We start from the raw sequence: 15,500 nt of genomic DNA, 5'->3' as shown, positions 1-15,500 counted from the left end.
TTCGATTACTAGATTAGAAAGCTTGTTATGGAATACGGGTTTCTTGATAAGGTGGAAGATAATACGGTGGTCCAAAGAAAACATGGCACGAAAAGCCTAACAAGAGGAGTATACGACTTTGCTGCATGACCTGAGGATCCAAATTGTCAAAGTTTATTCAAAAGTCATCAAAGGTCCCAATCTCATAAAGAAGCTAATGAACGTGAATGAGCAAGGATTTATGACCTAGATCAAACAAAAAAGAGATCAAATTCATGAGATGTATCTTAATATCTGAAGGGTCGATGTCTTTACTTGGAGTATGAAGGTAAAACCGTATATATATGTCCGCTTTATGTAAAGAGATTTGTTTTCTAGTAAAGTTTTCTAGTAAAAAATTAAACATGAATCAACGTCTCTTTTCGCATTTCATTTCATGCATTTGCATTACTTTACATCATATGCATCAAAGATTATTAAATGATCCTAATTAACTAAAATCATTGCTCGCTTAACTCGAAACCAACCAACCAACCAAACACCGCATAAAGATTCGAGCAAAGATTAAGGACATGGATCGAGATTGGAAAAATTCAACAAAGGTCGAAGGAGATGCAAGACCGACTTCAGCTACAGGTGCAGGAGCGGTTAGATAAGATGCAACATGATATGTCTGAGAAGATGCGAGAATCCCAAGAAGATATGATGGCGAAGCTAACCAAACTGTTGACTGGAGGAGGTGATAAGGGAAATGGGTCATATGGCTGATGTCGATGAACCACTCTATCCTCCAGACTTTACTCCTCCACATGTTCGAACTCAAGCTGAATATCCGCACAAACCCACTGTCACAATCAGGCCTCAGCAGTCCCAGGCTAGTGCTTCGAACTTTCAAGCTAGATTGGGCTCTAACCCCGAAAACTACCCTGTTAATTCTGCCATTCCTGACTTCGATGAAGTGGCTAAAAAGGAAAAAATAAAGGAGGAGTTACCAAAGCAGCTAGAGGAAATGTGCAAATGGCTCGAGGAGAAATTCAAGGCGATGGAAGTCACTGAAAGCTGTCGTGGGATTGACGCTAAAGAGCTGAGCTTAGTTCCTGATTTGGTACTCTCTCATAAGTTTAAGATGCTGAAATTCGAGAAGTACAATGGGACGACTTGCCTAGAGGCTCATATCACCATGTTTTACAGGCGAATGGCTGGATACGTTAACAATGACCAGCTATTAATACACTGTTTCCAAGATAGCCTAGCAGGGGCAGCATCTAAGTGGTACAGTCCACCGAGCTGCACTACGATTGGTTCATGGAGGACTTGGCACAAGCATTCATGAAACAAAGATAGTCATGTGACGTACATGACTCTGATAGAATTACCCTTAAAACATGGAGACGGGTTTAGCGAAAGCTTTAGACAGTACGCACAAAGATGGAAGGAAGTCGCCGTCCAAGTTCAACCACCGCTCTTAGAGAAAGAAATGACGATGCTTTTTATAAATACATTGAAAGCCTCGTTCATCACGCATATATTAGGAAGTGCCACAAAAAGCTTTTCTGACATAGTCATGAATAGTGAAATGATTGAAAGCGTCATAAGGAGTGGGAAAATTAATGCAGAGAAGAGTAACAAGAGGTCAATCTCAAGGAAAAGAGAAAATAAGGTGAACAACATGGGTTACTCTAAACCAGTTACTGTGAGTCAGCCAAGAAAGGTGGCTACTAACCAACAAGGTTCATTAAGACAAGAATTTAAAATGAAACCAAGTACCGAGAAGCTCCAGTTCACACTAATTCTGATGTCATATAAGGAGCTGTATCAAAGCTTGTTCGATGCGCATGTTGTTGCTCCTCATTACTTAAAACCTCCACAACCTCCGTATCCTAAGTGGTATGATGCGAACGTGCAATGTGACTACCATGCTGGGGTTACGGGACACTCGATTGAGAATTACACTGCCTTCAGAAAGCAAGTTGAAAGACTTATCAATATGGGTATTGTTAAGTTTGGTGACTCATCTAGTGTAGGAAATCCGCTACCCAATCATGATTAATAATGGAGGGAATGCAATGTATAGAGAAGTGGCGAGATTTTCACATCGACACCATATGTGCAGACACAACTAAAAGGGTCCTGGTTAGATATTCGCCTTAAAGGCGTTCTAAATAATGGAACTACAGAGGAAACCCCTGGAGTATTTAGAGTCTGTTAGAGTAATATTCAGAACAGACTTGTTGCTTAGCCTAGAAGCAATAAGAATTTCTTTGTGAAATAGGCTCACATCTGAACATTATTATTTTAATAAAATACATTATTGCAATCATCTTTGAGCGAATGTTCTTTCATTCTTTACGTTTTTTCATTCTTTTGGATTTTTTCTGCCAAACCATTCATTCATTTATTCATGTTATTCATACATTCTTTTGTATATTCTTTGGTACCCACTATGGGTCCCCAAATGTCAATGACATGAGTGACGCTGCTACAAACTCAAAATCGCCTTTTGAGTGAGACATGTGTTTAGAGAGATCTCATGACTTTGAAGATGTCATAAATTGTAGCTTATCTCCTGACTTGTTGAGGATGGTAATGCAATAAGAGAAACAAATGAGACAATAGAGACTGTGACCTTGAGGGAACATGCATGACCAAAAAAGTAAAGCAAGACGTTGTTGAGTTACTTCAAGCATTCAAAGATGCCTTCGCATAGTCATACCAGGATGTGCCCGGTTTAAGCGCTGTCATTGCAATCTGAACAACAGCACGATATCAGAAATTTGCGGTATGTTCAAGGTGAATATCATGAATGGAGCAATGAAAACTCTACCAGGGCAATGCCACTCTTTCCAGTTTATCACATTTTTTATTAAAGTTAAAATTCTTTCTCTTCGAGTTTTGGCTGAGCTAAAGTAGGATGAAGATCCAATCCCGATATGACTAGTTGAACCTAGTTGAAGAAAAAGGCTAGAAACTAGTCATCAGGGTCAAATGTACCAAGAAATAAATGATGCGAGCCTATAGTAAAAGGTTTGTCCCAGAGAATTCCACGATGGCGACCTAATGCTGAAGAAGATCCTCACTCTACAAAAAAATATAACGGATGCCAAATTGGGAAGAACTTTAGGTTATAGTCTTTTCCAAAGGAGCTTTGATTTTGAGCAAGATGGATGATAAGTCCTGTAAACTCAGATTCAGTCAGGAAATACTCCGCTTAAAGAAGGAGATGACTGAGGTAGAAAACCCGCAAAGGGACACTTTGAGTCGTAAAAATAATGAAATGAAAAAATGAAAAAATGAAAATGAGAAATGAAAAATGGAAAAAGAAAAGAAAATGAGAGGCCAAGGTGAAAACCCGCAAAGGGCGCTTTAGACCAAAGGGGATTTGAGTTGAAAACCCGAAAAGGGCGGCTCAAATATTGATCAAAAAGGGGCAAGAGGTAATCGGAGCAGCTCAAAAACCGTTCAGAGTGGGGCATACAATGGCCTTGCTATACCTGAATCAACAGGAAAGGGTAGGCGACATCTTGGGGCATCGACAAAGTACTATAGATCTCCTAAACACATGTTAAACTCAGAATGGTCTTCAAAAAGTCGATACAGAGAAGTTCAAGCTGTGATATTTGGGGCACCTACTCCTTATACCATTTTTGGTTATTCTTGGAACACTTCATTCATTGCCAAGATACGCATTCCTAAATCAATTTCTTTATTATCTTTGATAATCTATTCATTTCAGAGCCATGCTTTAAATCAATTCTATTTCTACCCATTTTTATGATCTCTTGCAAGCATGTTGCATTAGAATAATGATGAATGGACTAATAAAACTTTTACAAAAGAAGTTTTGCATATTACTCTGAAAAGTTTCTAAATAATATAGGAACCTGAAACAGGAATATTGTTTAGAACACACCAAATTCAAAGGTTGGAAATTTGAGAAGAAGTGTCTAAATTTGGTCTTTCTCTTTAGATTTTGTTGTCAAAAACATTGATTGAACAAAGGGACAAGAAGGTCATGTTGATGACAAAGCTTAAATAAACAAGCAAGCAATAATCACCAGGCAATAGGAAGAGGTTGCCTCGGAGAAGAGAGCCTTCATTTACGCATGAGCCTTTGGTACGACACCTTGGGAATGATGTAAGAGACCGGAAAGATTTAAATCCTGTATCCTTGAATTACGATAGGAGAGGATTGAAGAAAAGCCGGTCAAGCAAGAATGCGTTGCAGCACGTCAGTGTTAAAGCCTTAATAAACTTCGAATAATGACAACCTAAGCGGGATCATTCTCGAAAAAATAACATTCTGCATTCATTCAAATGTCATTCATACATGTCTAGTTAGGGGCATTTGATTCATTTTGATCATGACATCCTAATCACTAGGCATAATTAGGTTCATAAAATGAATCATACAGGTCATGTTCCACAGAGAGCAGATCGGTGAAATCATAAGTCTTATTTCCCTGAGTAATAGTGGAGCAGGTTAAAAAGAAAGCAGATCTTGTCTTCATGTATTGGCGTGAAGTAGATCGAAGAAAGCAGATCTTGTCTTTATGTATTTGCGTGAAGTAGATCGAAGATAGCAGATCTTGTCTTCCTATACTGGTGGCGAAGTAGATCGAAGAAAGCAGATCTTGTCTTCATGTATTGGCATGAAGTAGATCTAAGAAAACAGATCTTGTCTTCATGTATTGGCGTGAAGTAGATCGAAGATAGCAGATCTTGTCTTCCCATACTGGTGGCGAAGTAGATCGAAGAAAGCAGATCTTGTCTTCATGGATTGGCGTGAAGTAGATCGAAGATTACAGATCTTATCTCCCTAAGCAGTAGTGGAGCGGGTCAAGGATGGCGGATTTTACCTCCCTGAGGTTACAGTGGAGTACATTGAAGCCAGTAATTCTATCTACCTGGGCAGCAGTGGAATAGATTGAAGATTACAGATCTTATCTCCTGAGATGAGTGGAGTAGATCAAGATGGCGATTTTACCTCCCTGAGGTTACAGTGGAGTACATTGAAGCCAGTAATTCTATCTCCCTGGGCAACAGTGGAATAGATTGAAGATTACAGATCTTATCTCCCTAGGCAGCGAAGTAGATCAAAGTTGAAGTGGGGCAGACTGAAGATGGCAAATCTTATCTCCCTGAAGTTGCAGTGGAGCAGGTTAAAGCCAATAATCCTATCTCCCTGAAGTTGCAGTAGAACAGATTGAAACCACAGATCTTATCTCTCTGAAGTTGCAGAGGGCAGATCGCATCTAGTCTTATCTCCCTGAAGTTACAGTGGAGCAGACAGAACAAACTAATCCTATCTCCTTGAATTTGTACCAGAACAAGTTGAAGCTATAAGTCTTATCTCCCTGAAGTTGCAGTGGAGCAGATTAAAGATAGCAAATTTTGTTCTTTCGAGAAGCTAGAACATATGAATCCTATCTCCCCTACATTGCAATGGAGTAGATCGAAGCATCAGTTCCTATACCTCTAAAGATGCAGTAAGAAGGAACGAGGCTACTTGAAGAAGAAAAGCACCGAAGAAGTTGAGGCTTAGTAAGACCGGGCACAAATGGGCCTTGTAGTCTTTGCTCTGTTCCCGTTACACGACAACGAGAAAACAGGGGCAGCTGTAGGGCCCAATTTATGCCCGGCCCTACCAATAACAAATATAAATACAACAGCAGGCCCAATAAACGGGCCCAATAGCTAATTCCTAACCCAGACCCAAAACTAATGGAAAAGTGATGCGGTCGTTGGAAGCACCAAAAATATCCTATCCCTAATAAATAATGAAAAGAATAGTAAAAGGGAAGTAGGGTCAAATCCTCAGGGACTGGACTTGCAAAATATCTTGTTCCGTGATATCCCAGGCAGAGTCTTGCCCAAGACAACCTGCGTTCCTGAAAAAAATAAAAACAATAGCAGAATTAAATTGTTGGATCTAGAAACGAAAAATAAAATAAAAACAGAATTAAGAATATTGAATTGAAAATTCGAGAAATTAAAAATAAAGTTAAGAGAAAGAAAATTTGTATGGGAAATTCCAGCCTCCAGTTGTCTCGTTCCGCCTTGGGTTCAATCCTCGGCTTTTAGATGATCCTTCCCAAACCAAATAAGCCGCTTATAGTGGAAGAGGACGCCACGACCACCAGCTCCAATGATTTAGACTACGATTTGGTGGAACTCGACTCTAGCTAACAATCGCTTCGTGGATCGGCTTATGCTAGATCAACGCTTCTCAATGGCGAATCCCACGCCATTTTGTCTCTTGGGCTCGCCAACCTCGACGCAGAATCTAACGAACCGACTGGCAACCTTCCTAAAACATACAAAGCGCCCGCCTTTGCATATGTTGAAAACTTACTTAAGGGACTTGGACGGAAGCGCCACCAGTAAAGTGAGAAACGATGAATACTCAATGAGAAGGCTAAGTACTGATTCTAAGCCTCAAGAACCTTTTGGGGATTTTGACAACCTTCGCTAGATGGATTTAGTGGCTTATGGTTGTGGTAAAAAGAAAATAAATAAAATAAAATAAAGATTTTATTGAAAGAAAATATGAAAAGAACAAAAGCCTAGACTTTTGGGGAGACAGTGTTTACAGAAAAGAAAAAGATGGGCTCCCCTTTTGAGTCACTTCACCCCCTATTTATAGTGCTAGGGGAGATATTCTAATTCTACTTAAATTCCTAAAAGATAAATACATTTAATTGAAGATAAATAAATATAAAATAAAATCCTAAAAATAATCCTTAATAATTATCTCAATATTAATTATCCTAATATAATTAAAATAGAGTTTAATAAAATAAAATCTCTTCTTTTTGCATTTCAACCCTTGTGTCCTCCATGCTTGCACTTTTGGCACCAACTTTTCCTTGTGTCGCACATTGGCCCATTTTATCTCTAAATTCACGCTTTTGGCCCTTAATTTCACTTTTGCCTCAAATTTAGTCCCTATGAGATAAAAGATCATAAATAGCTCAAATTAGCAGGATCATACTCGAATAAATACATAATTAATACATAAAATACGTTATTCTAGAGTGTTATCAAATCCCCTACTTAGCCCATGCTTGCCCTCAAGTATGGTTCCTATCTCTTGTGAAAGTTAGATTCGCCATAAAAGAAATACAACTCCAAAGTTTTATAAAATCACCAAAATGCATATGAATAATAAAGAGAACCCTAAGCTTGCTTTAAGTAAAAGCAGAAAAGATTTCCAATTAATACACGCAAAAATTAGAATCAACTTGAATTATTTAATGAAAATTAGGTAAATTACCAAACCTACCAAGACACCCTATTTGTTTCCTCCTTTAGTCCCCAAATTATTTTTTTTTTTTTTTTTTTTTTTTTTTTTGTTATGCTTTAGGAATATCTTGAACCTTTTGACGCTAAGAGAGATAACGACCAAGCACCCCACCCCTTACATTTCATTTCAAGAAACTCCTAATTTATTATAATTTTTCTTAAGAACACATCAAACGGCGCCAAAATTTGATGCGGTCGTTGGAAGCACCAAAAATATCCTATCCCTAATAAATAATGAAAAGAATAGTAAAAGGGAAGTAGGGTCAAATCCTCGTGGATCTGGACTTGCAAAATATCTTGTTCCGTGATATCCCAAAAGAGTCTTGCCCAAGACAACCTGCGTTCCTGAAAAAAATAAAAACAATAGCAGAATTAAATTGTTGGATCTAGAAACGAAAAATAAAATAAAAACAGAATTAAGAATATTGAATTGAAAATTCGAGAAATTAAAAATAAAGTTAAGAGAAAGAAAATTCTTATGGGAAATTCCAGCCTCCAGTTGACTCGTTTCGCCTTGGGTTCAATCCTCGGCTTTTAGATGATCCTTCCCAAACCAAATAAGCCAGTTATAGTGGAAGAGGACGCCTACGACCACCAGCTCCAATGATTTAGACTACGATTTGGTGGAACCTGACTCTAGCTAACAATCGCTTCTGTGGGATCGGCTTATGCTAGATCAACGCTTCTCAATGGCGAATCCCACGCCATTTTGTCTCTTGGGCTCGCCAACCTCTGACGCAGTAAGCTAACGAATCGACTGTGCAACCTTCCCAAAACATACAAAGCGCCGCCTTTGCATATGTTGAAAAGCTTACTTTAAGGGACTTGGACGAAGCGCCACCTCAGAAAAGTGAGAAACGATGAATACTCAGCGAGAAGGCTAAGTACGGATTCTAAGCCTCAAGAACCTTTTTGGGGATTTTTGACAACCTTCGGCTAGATGGATTTAGTGGCTCATGGTTGTGGTAGAAAAGAAAATAAATAAAATAAAAATAAAGATTTTATTGAAAGAAAATATGAAAAGAACAAAAGCCTAGACTTTTGGGGAGACAATGTTTACAGAAAAAGAAAAAGATGGGCTCCCCTTTTGAGTCACTTCACCCCCTATTTATAGTGCTAGGGGAGATATTCTAATTCTACTTAAATTTCTAAAAGATAAATACATTTAATTGAAGATAAATAAAGATAAAATAAAATCCTAAAAATAATCCTTAATAATTATCTCAATATTAATTATCCTAATATAATTAAAATAGAGTTTAATAAAATAAAATCTCTTCTTTTTGCATTTCAACCCTTGTGTCCTCCATGCTTGCACTTTTGGCACCAATTTTTCCTTGTGTCGCACATTGGCCCATTTTATCTCTAAATTCACGCTTTTGGCCCTTAATTTCACTTTTGCCTCAAATTTAGTCCCTATGAGATAAAAGATCATAAATAGCTCAAATTAGCAGGATCATACTCGAAATAAATACATAATTAATACATAAAATACGTTATTCTAGAGTGTTATCAAATCCCCTACTTTGCCCATGCTTGCCCTCAAGTATGGTTCCTATCTCACTGTGAAAGTTAGATTCTCGCCATAAAAGAAATACAACTCCAAAGTTTTATAAAATCACCAAAATGCATATGAAAATAAAGAGAACCCTAAGCTTGCTTTAAGTAAAATGAAAAAGATTTCTAATTAATACACGCAAAAATTAGAATCAACTTGAATTATTTAATGAAAATTAGGTAAATTACCAAACCTACGAAGACACCCTATTTGTTTCCTCCTTTAGTCCCCAAATTATTTTTTTTTTTTTTTTTGTTTTTTTTTGTTTTTTGTTATGCTTTAGGAATATACTGAACCTTTTGACGCGAAGAGAGATAACAGCCAAGCACCCCACCCCTTTATTCATTGAAAAACTCCTAATTTATTATAATTTTTCTTAAGAACACATCAAACCTTTTGACGCTAAGAAAGATGACACCAAGCACCCTCCCTAGTTATTTCAAATTTCAACATGTTCTTAAAAATTAATTCCGGTTAGCGGAGTTTTATCTAACACGTCACACAACATTTTGACGCGAAATATGATGACAACCCAAGCAACCTACCTCGGTTACTCAGTCAGTCACGTTTTTAAGCTGCACTCATAACCACGGAAACATTAAATGACATTAATAATAACTTTTTTTTTGAGGACTTTAGAGAAAAAATAATAATAATCAAGTGTCAAAAATAAGTTTTTGTAATTACCTTAATAGTCATCAACATATTTTAGCATGCAAACATATTAAGTGTCCACTTTGTATTTAAACTTGATCAATTTTACGAAAAGCAAGATAAAGTTAACTTTATGAATCACAATTATTTTTACTCTAATAAAAATAAAACAAAGGAGATGGCATCAATTATGAAAAATTCGTAATTTTCTCGTAAAACAATAATCATGCTTGTAGATCAAACAAGAGGCAATTCTTGGTAAAAATCTTGGGCATGAAAAGAGGCGGAGATTCCAAAAAAAAATATGGACAAAATAAAGCCTCAAGCGTAAACACCACCAAAAATAATCACAAAGAACAAAGAACAATAACCAAAATCACAAAGCAGAAAATGATAGTAATAACGAAGAGTACCTCCCCCATCGAAAGCACATTGTCCTCAATGTGGACGAAAAGAAATAAATAGGTAGAAAAGTTTAGAAAACTCCCATGTGATCACAAATGATGGCAATGAGCTTGGTCAGTTGCTGGCCAAAGGTTTCAAGTCAGGCCTTAATGCGCTTTAAGTGTTGCTTAACGGTTTGCTTCATTTTTTTTCTAAGCAAAATAAGAAAAATTGATTAATATCCAAATAGGTAATAAATAATAAAATAAAGTAATAAATAAAGTAAAGAAAAATAATAATAATAATAATAATAATAATAATAATAATAATAATAATAAAAATTGGGTTGCCTCCCAACAAGCGCTTGTTTAACGTCGTTAGCTCGACGCCGTTATTGGTTCTATGGTGGTTCCAAATAGATTTTCTTAACCGTGGGGCTTGAAAATTCTCATAAAATGGCTTCAACCACGGCCATTGACTACGAACCGCTTTCCAGATTCTTCACTCTATTTCAATCGCTCCATGTGTGAACACTTTAGTAACAATAAAATGTCCTTGCCATCGTGATCGAAGCTTACTCGAGAATAACTTTAACACGGAGTTATAAAGTAAAACTTTTTGTCCTACCGAAAAATGCTTCTGAGCTATTCTCTTATCGTGAAACAACTTTGTCTTGTCTTTATAAATGCGAGCATTCTCGTAGGCATCATTGCAATTTCTTTTAACTCTTGAATGTTTAATTTCCTTGCCTTTCCGTGGGTTCTAACTCCAACTCGTTCCTGACAATGTAAGGTAACAGCTTTAGTATTTGGAGATAATAACTCATTAACAAATTCAATTTCATCAAGTTCGTAATTATCTCCATAAATTGACTGAAAATTTTCTTCCACCAAAGAGTCAATTATATCGATACGATTTACGCCAAGATTTCGCTTGGATGGCTAATGGCGTCGAGACATTAAACTTTACGATCTCCCATCAAACTCCATCGTGAGAGTTCCACTTGAACATCAATTTTAGTACTAGCTGCATTTAAGGAACGGTCGACCAAATAGAGATCTCAAGATCCGAGTGCTATCCTCCTCCATTTTGATCACATAAAATCTGCAGGAAAATAAGCTCGTTAACTTTTACCGTAACATCCTCAAGGACTCTTCCGGATGCACAATGCACTGTCCGCCAATTGAATGATAACACTGCTTTTGTCAAAAAACCCGCGTTAAGTGATTCATAAATAGAATATGGCATTACATTTATAGAAGCCCCTAGATCACACATAGCCTTCTTAGTTCCTAGATGGCCTATTTTGCATGGTATTGCAAACATGCCCCTATCCTTGCATTTTGCCGGCATTTTTCGTTGTAACACTGCGGATACATTCTCACCAACATTCACCCTTTCATTACCTGTTAATTTTCGCTTGTTGGTGCAAAGCTCTTTAAGAAATTTAGCATACCGTGGTATTTGCTTGATGGCGTCCAACAGCGGAATATTGATCTCGACATTCCTAAATGTTTCAAGGATTTCCTTGTCCTCTTTACCTCTTCGACACTGGTTGAATCGTTCAGGAAATGGAGGTTGAATTTTAGGCAATGGAGGCTTCGGTCGGACCTGTTCGTCTTTCTTGGGTTTTTCCTGGGCAATTTCTTGGGCAAGATTCCTGTCAGGAATCGATTCCAGTACCTTTTCGCTTCGTAACGTCACTGCATTTGCATTTTGTCTAGGGTTTGGTTCTGTTTGTGACGGTAGCTTCCCTTGAGAGTTTAATTTCTCGATCGATGTGGTCAACTCTCTGATAGACGCCTCGGTTTTCTGTTGAAAATCCTTCATCTCCTTTTGGAAATTAAGATTTTGCTGCTGAAAATCAAGAACATTAGCTGCTAACTTATTGACCATGGTTTCTAGAAAATTACCTGAACCTTGCGGCTGTTGCGGAAATCGATTTTGGTATGGCTGGTTATTTCGTAGGTTGGCCCCATAACTTAAGTTAGGATGGTCCTCCACCCGGGTTGTAGGTATTAGCGTAGGGTCGATCGCCTTTGTGGTGGCCTGTGAAATTTCCAACAAAGATCCAGATGGGCCATGGTATCATCATACAACCGGGACATGCATCGCTTGTGTGATCGGTGTAGCACATATTCCGCATAATCGAGCTGTCTTCGCTTTTTCTGCAATAAGAGAATTCATCATATTAGTAAGTCTATCAACTTTATCCTCTAAGGTTGAATTACTTAGCTGATGAACCCTTCTAGGGGGTTCAGTATTGGCTCGGATTTGCTGAGAATTTGCAGCCATCGTGGAGATCAAGTCTCTCGCTTGTTGGGGAGTCATGTTGACCAATGCTCCTCCACTAGCAGCGTCTACCATATTCATCTCCATGGGCTTCAAACCTTCGTAAAAGTATTGGAGGAGAGATTGCTCTGTTATACCATGTTGTGGGCAGCTTGCACACAACTTCTTAAATCGCTCCCAATAATCGTAAAGGGACTCAGCTTCTTTTTGCCTTATTCCAACGATCTCTCTTCTTAGCTCAGCTGCTCGAGACGCTGGAAAAAACCTATTCAGAAACAAACGAGATAGATCAGCCCAAGTTGTAATAGATCCAGGGGGTAAATAAAATAACTATTCTTTAGCGGAATCTGTTAGGGAGAAAGGGAAAGCACGCAATTTAATTTGATCCTCAGTTACCCCCTGAGGTTTCATGCTAAGACAAACCATATGAAATTCTTTCAGATGCTTGTGGGGATTTTCATTTTGTAACCTACGAAAAGTTGGCAATAACTGGATTAAACCTGACTTCAATTCAAAATCAGTATCCATAGTAGGATACGCGATGCATAATGGCGGTTGTTCTGTTGGAGCTTCGGCCAGTTGCCGAATTGTTTGAGCCATTAGTTCGTGTACTAAATTTGGGTTTTCGTTAACCCTAGTGTTAAGCACTTCTTCTGGTGAGTCGACTTCTACTTTTTCGCTTTCAAGTGTTCGAGTAGGATTTTCGTTAACCCTAGACTTAGCTTCGTCGTCGACTTCAATTTCTGGCAGTGGATTACTTTGAGTTCCAACCACCGCTGACTGCTTTTTTCGTAACTTTGTCTCCTTGCGATTGGCTCTAGCAGTCTTCTCAATTTCTGAATCGAACGCAAGAGTACCTGGAGCAGATCTGGTCATAAGAAACAAAAAACAAGATTAGTACGTTGCCAGTCCCCGGCAACGGCGCCAAAATTTGATGCGGTCGTTGGAAGCACCAAAAATATCCTATCCCTAATAAATAATGAAAAGAATAGTAAAAGGGAAGTAGGGTCAAATCCTCAGGGACTGGACTTGCAAAATATCTTGTTCCGTGATATCCCGGTGCGTAGTCTTGCCCAAGACAACTCGTTCTCGAAAAAATAAAAACAATAGCAGAATTAAATTGTTGGATCTAGAAACGAAAAATAAAATAAAAACAGAATTAAGAATATTGAATTGAAAATTCGAGAAATTAAAAATAAAGTTAAGAGAAAGAAAATTCTTATGGGAAATTCCAGCCTCCAGTTGTCTCGTTCCACCTTGGGTTCAATCCTCGGCTTTTAGATGATCCTTCCCAAACCAAATAAGCCAGTTATAGTGGAAGAGGACGCCTACGACCACCAGCTCCAATGATTTAGACTACGATTTGGTGGAACTCGACTCTAGCTAACAATCGCTTCAGGATCGGCTTATGCTAGATCAACGCTTCTCAATGGCGAATCCCACGCCATTTTGTCTCTTGGGCTCGCCAACCTCGACGCAGAATCTAACGAACCGACCAGGTAACCTTCCCAAAACATACAAAGCGCCGCCTTTGCATATGTTGAAAACTTACTTTAAGGGACTTGGACGGAAGCGCCACCCAGAAAAGTGAGAAACGATGAATACTCAGCGAGAAGGCTAAGTACGGATTCTAAGCCTCAAGAACCTTTTTGGGGATTTTTGACAACCTTCGGCTAGATGGATTTAGTGGCTCATGGTTGTGGTAGAAAAGAAAATAAATAAAATAAAAATAAAGATTTTATTGAAAGAAAATATGAAAAGAACAAAAGCCTAGACTTTTGGGGAGACAGTGTTTACAGAAAAAGAAAAAGATGGGCTCCCCTTTTGAGTCACTTCACCCCCTATTTATAGTGCTAGGGGAGATATTCTAATTCTACTTAAATTCCTAAAAGATAAATACATTTAATTGAAGATAAATAAAGATAAAATAAAATCCTAAAAATAATCCTTAATAATTATCTCAATATTAATTATCCTAATATAATTAAAATAGAGTTTAATAAAATAAAATCTCTTCTTTTTGCATTTCAACCCTTGTGTCCTCCATGCTTGCACTTTTGGCACCAACTTTTCCTTGTGTCGCACATTGGCTCATTTTATCTCTAAATTCACGCTTTTGGCCCTTAATTTCACTTTTGCCTCAAATTTAGTCCCTATGAGATAAAAGATCATAAATAGCTCAAATTAGCAGGATCATACTCAGAATAAATACATAATTTATACATAAAAATACGTTATTCTAGAGTGTTATCAAAAAGGGAAGGGTTGGGAAGCCCTAGCAGCAGCCCCCGCCTCCAACAGACTCTTCAGGCGCCGCACGTCTCGGGGCCGACCTCTCCACACGTGCCGTTTGCTCCACGAACGCCTGCAAACGCGGACTCAAGGAGTCCAAAAGAAAAAAACAACAAGAAATAACATTATTTCATTATTTTCTTTTTCTTTTTCGGGCTATAAAAAGCCATTTGTAATCTGTAAAGAGGGGGATCCGAGGAGAAGATTGAAAAATACATATTCGATTTTTTAACAAAGGTTTTTTTCGTTTTATTTAATCGGTGTTCGTCATTCACAATTATTCTTTTTTCTTATTTTTGTTTTTTCCTTTTATTTTTTATTTCGTTTAAAATAAAAAAAGAGAAGGGAAGCTTACCTCTTTCGCCGGAGTTGTCGAATCGGCGCCACCTCCGTCGTGATAGGATCCCCGACGCGCGGTTGAACGGCGGCGCGGAGAACGGGTTGAAAACCCTAGCAGAGCTTTTGCTCTCTTTTTGTTTTTTTTTTCTTTCCTTTATGCTGCAAATGAAATTTTTTTTTAAAAAAACTGTTTTAAATTGTATTAGCAAAACGGCACCGTTTAGGTGGCCATGACCTGCGCGGTGACCCGACCCGGAGGGGAGGATCCGCGCGTTTTGGCCTTGAACGGGAAATTTGCGCATTTAGTCCTTCCTTTTTGCGACGCGCTTCAATCAAATCTTTTTTTTCTCTTTAATTTAGCCACACATTTTGTTTTTTTGTCTCAATTTAATCCAGTGGTGCGCGGCATGTAGTAAGACGGGAATAATTTCCCTTTTGGTCCTCCACTGTTGCGCGCGCATTCAATGTGGTCCTGTCTTTAAATTTGCTTCGAATTTACCCATTTTTTCTTTTTAAGTTCAATTATTATTATTATTATTATTATTATTATTATTATTATTATTATTATTATTATTATTATTTATTCATACATGCGTCGTTCTTTTATTTAATACATATATATACATGTTTTTTTATCTAGTATACTTGCATGTTTTTTATAATATATATATATACATTTTATAAATATTTTTTACTATTC

General features: G+C 37.8%; 1 non-coding gene across 1 annotated transcript; it reads left to right on the top strand.

Moving 5' to 3' along the window:
• The first annotated feature begins 12,302 nt into the window (after window positions 1–12,302).
• Window positions 12,303–12,409, top strand: LOC128040279 (small nucleolar RNA R71). Its single transcript, XR_008194935.1, has one exon. It is a non-coding gene; the product is annotated as a small nucleolar RNA R71 (small nucleolar RNA).
• The last annotated feature ends 3,091 nt before the right edge of the window (window positions 12,410–15,500 follow it).

The sequence above is a fragment of the Gossypium raimondii genome, chromosome 3 (assembly GCF_025698545.1).
Source record: "Gossypium raimondii isolate GPD5lz chromosome 3, ASM2569854v1, whole genome shotgun sequence".
NCBI lineage: Eukaryota > Viridiplantae > Streptophyta > Magnoliopsida > Malvales > Malvaceae > Gossypium > Gossypium raimondii.
The sequence above is the reverse complement of the archived record's forward strand: the minus strand, read 5'-3'. Positions and strand labels throughout refer to the sequence as shown.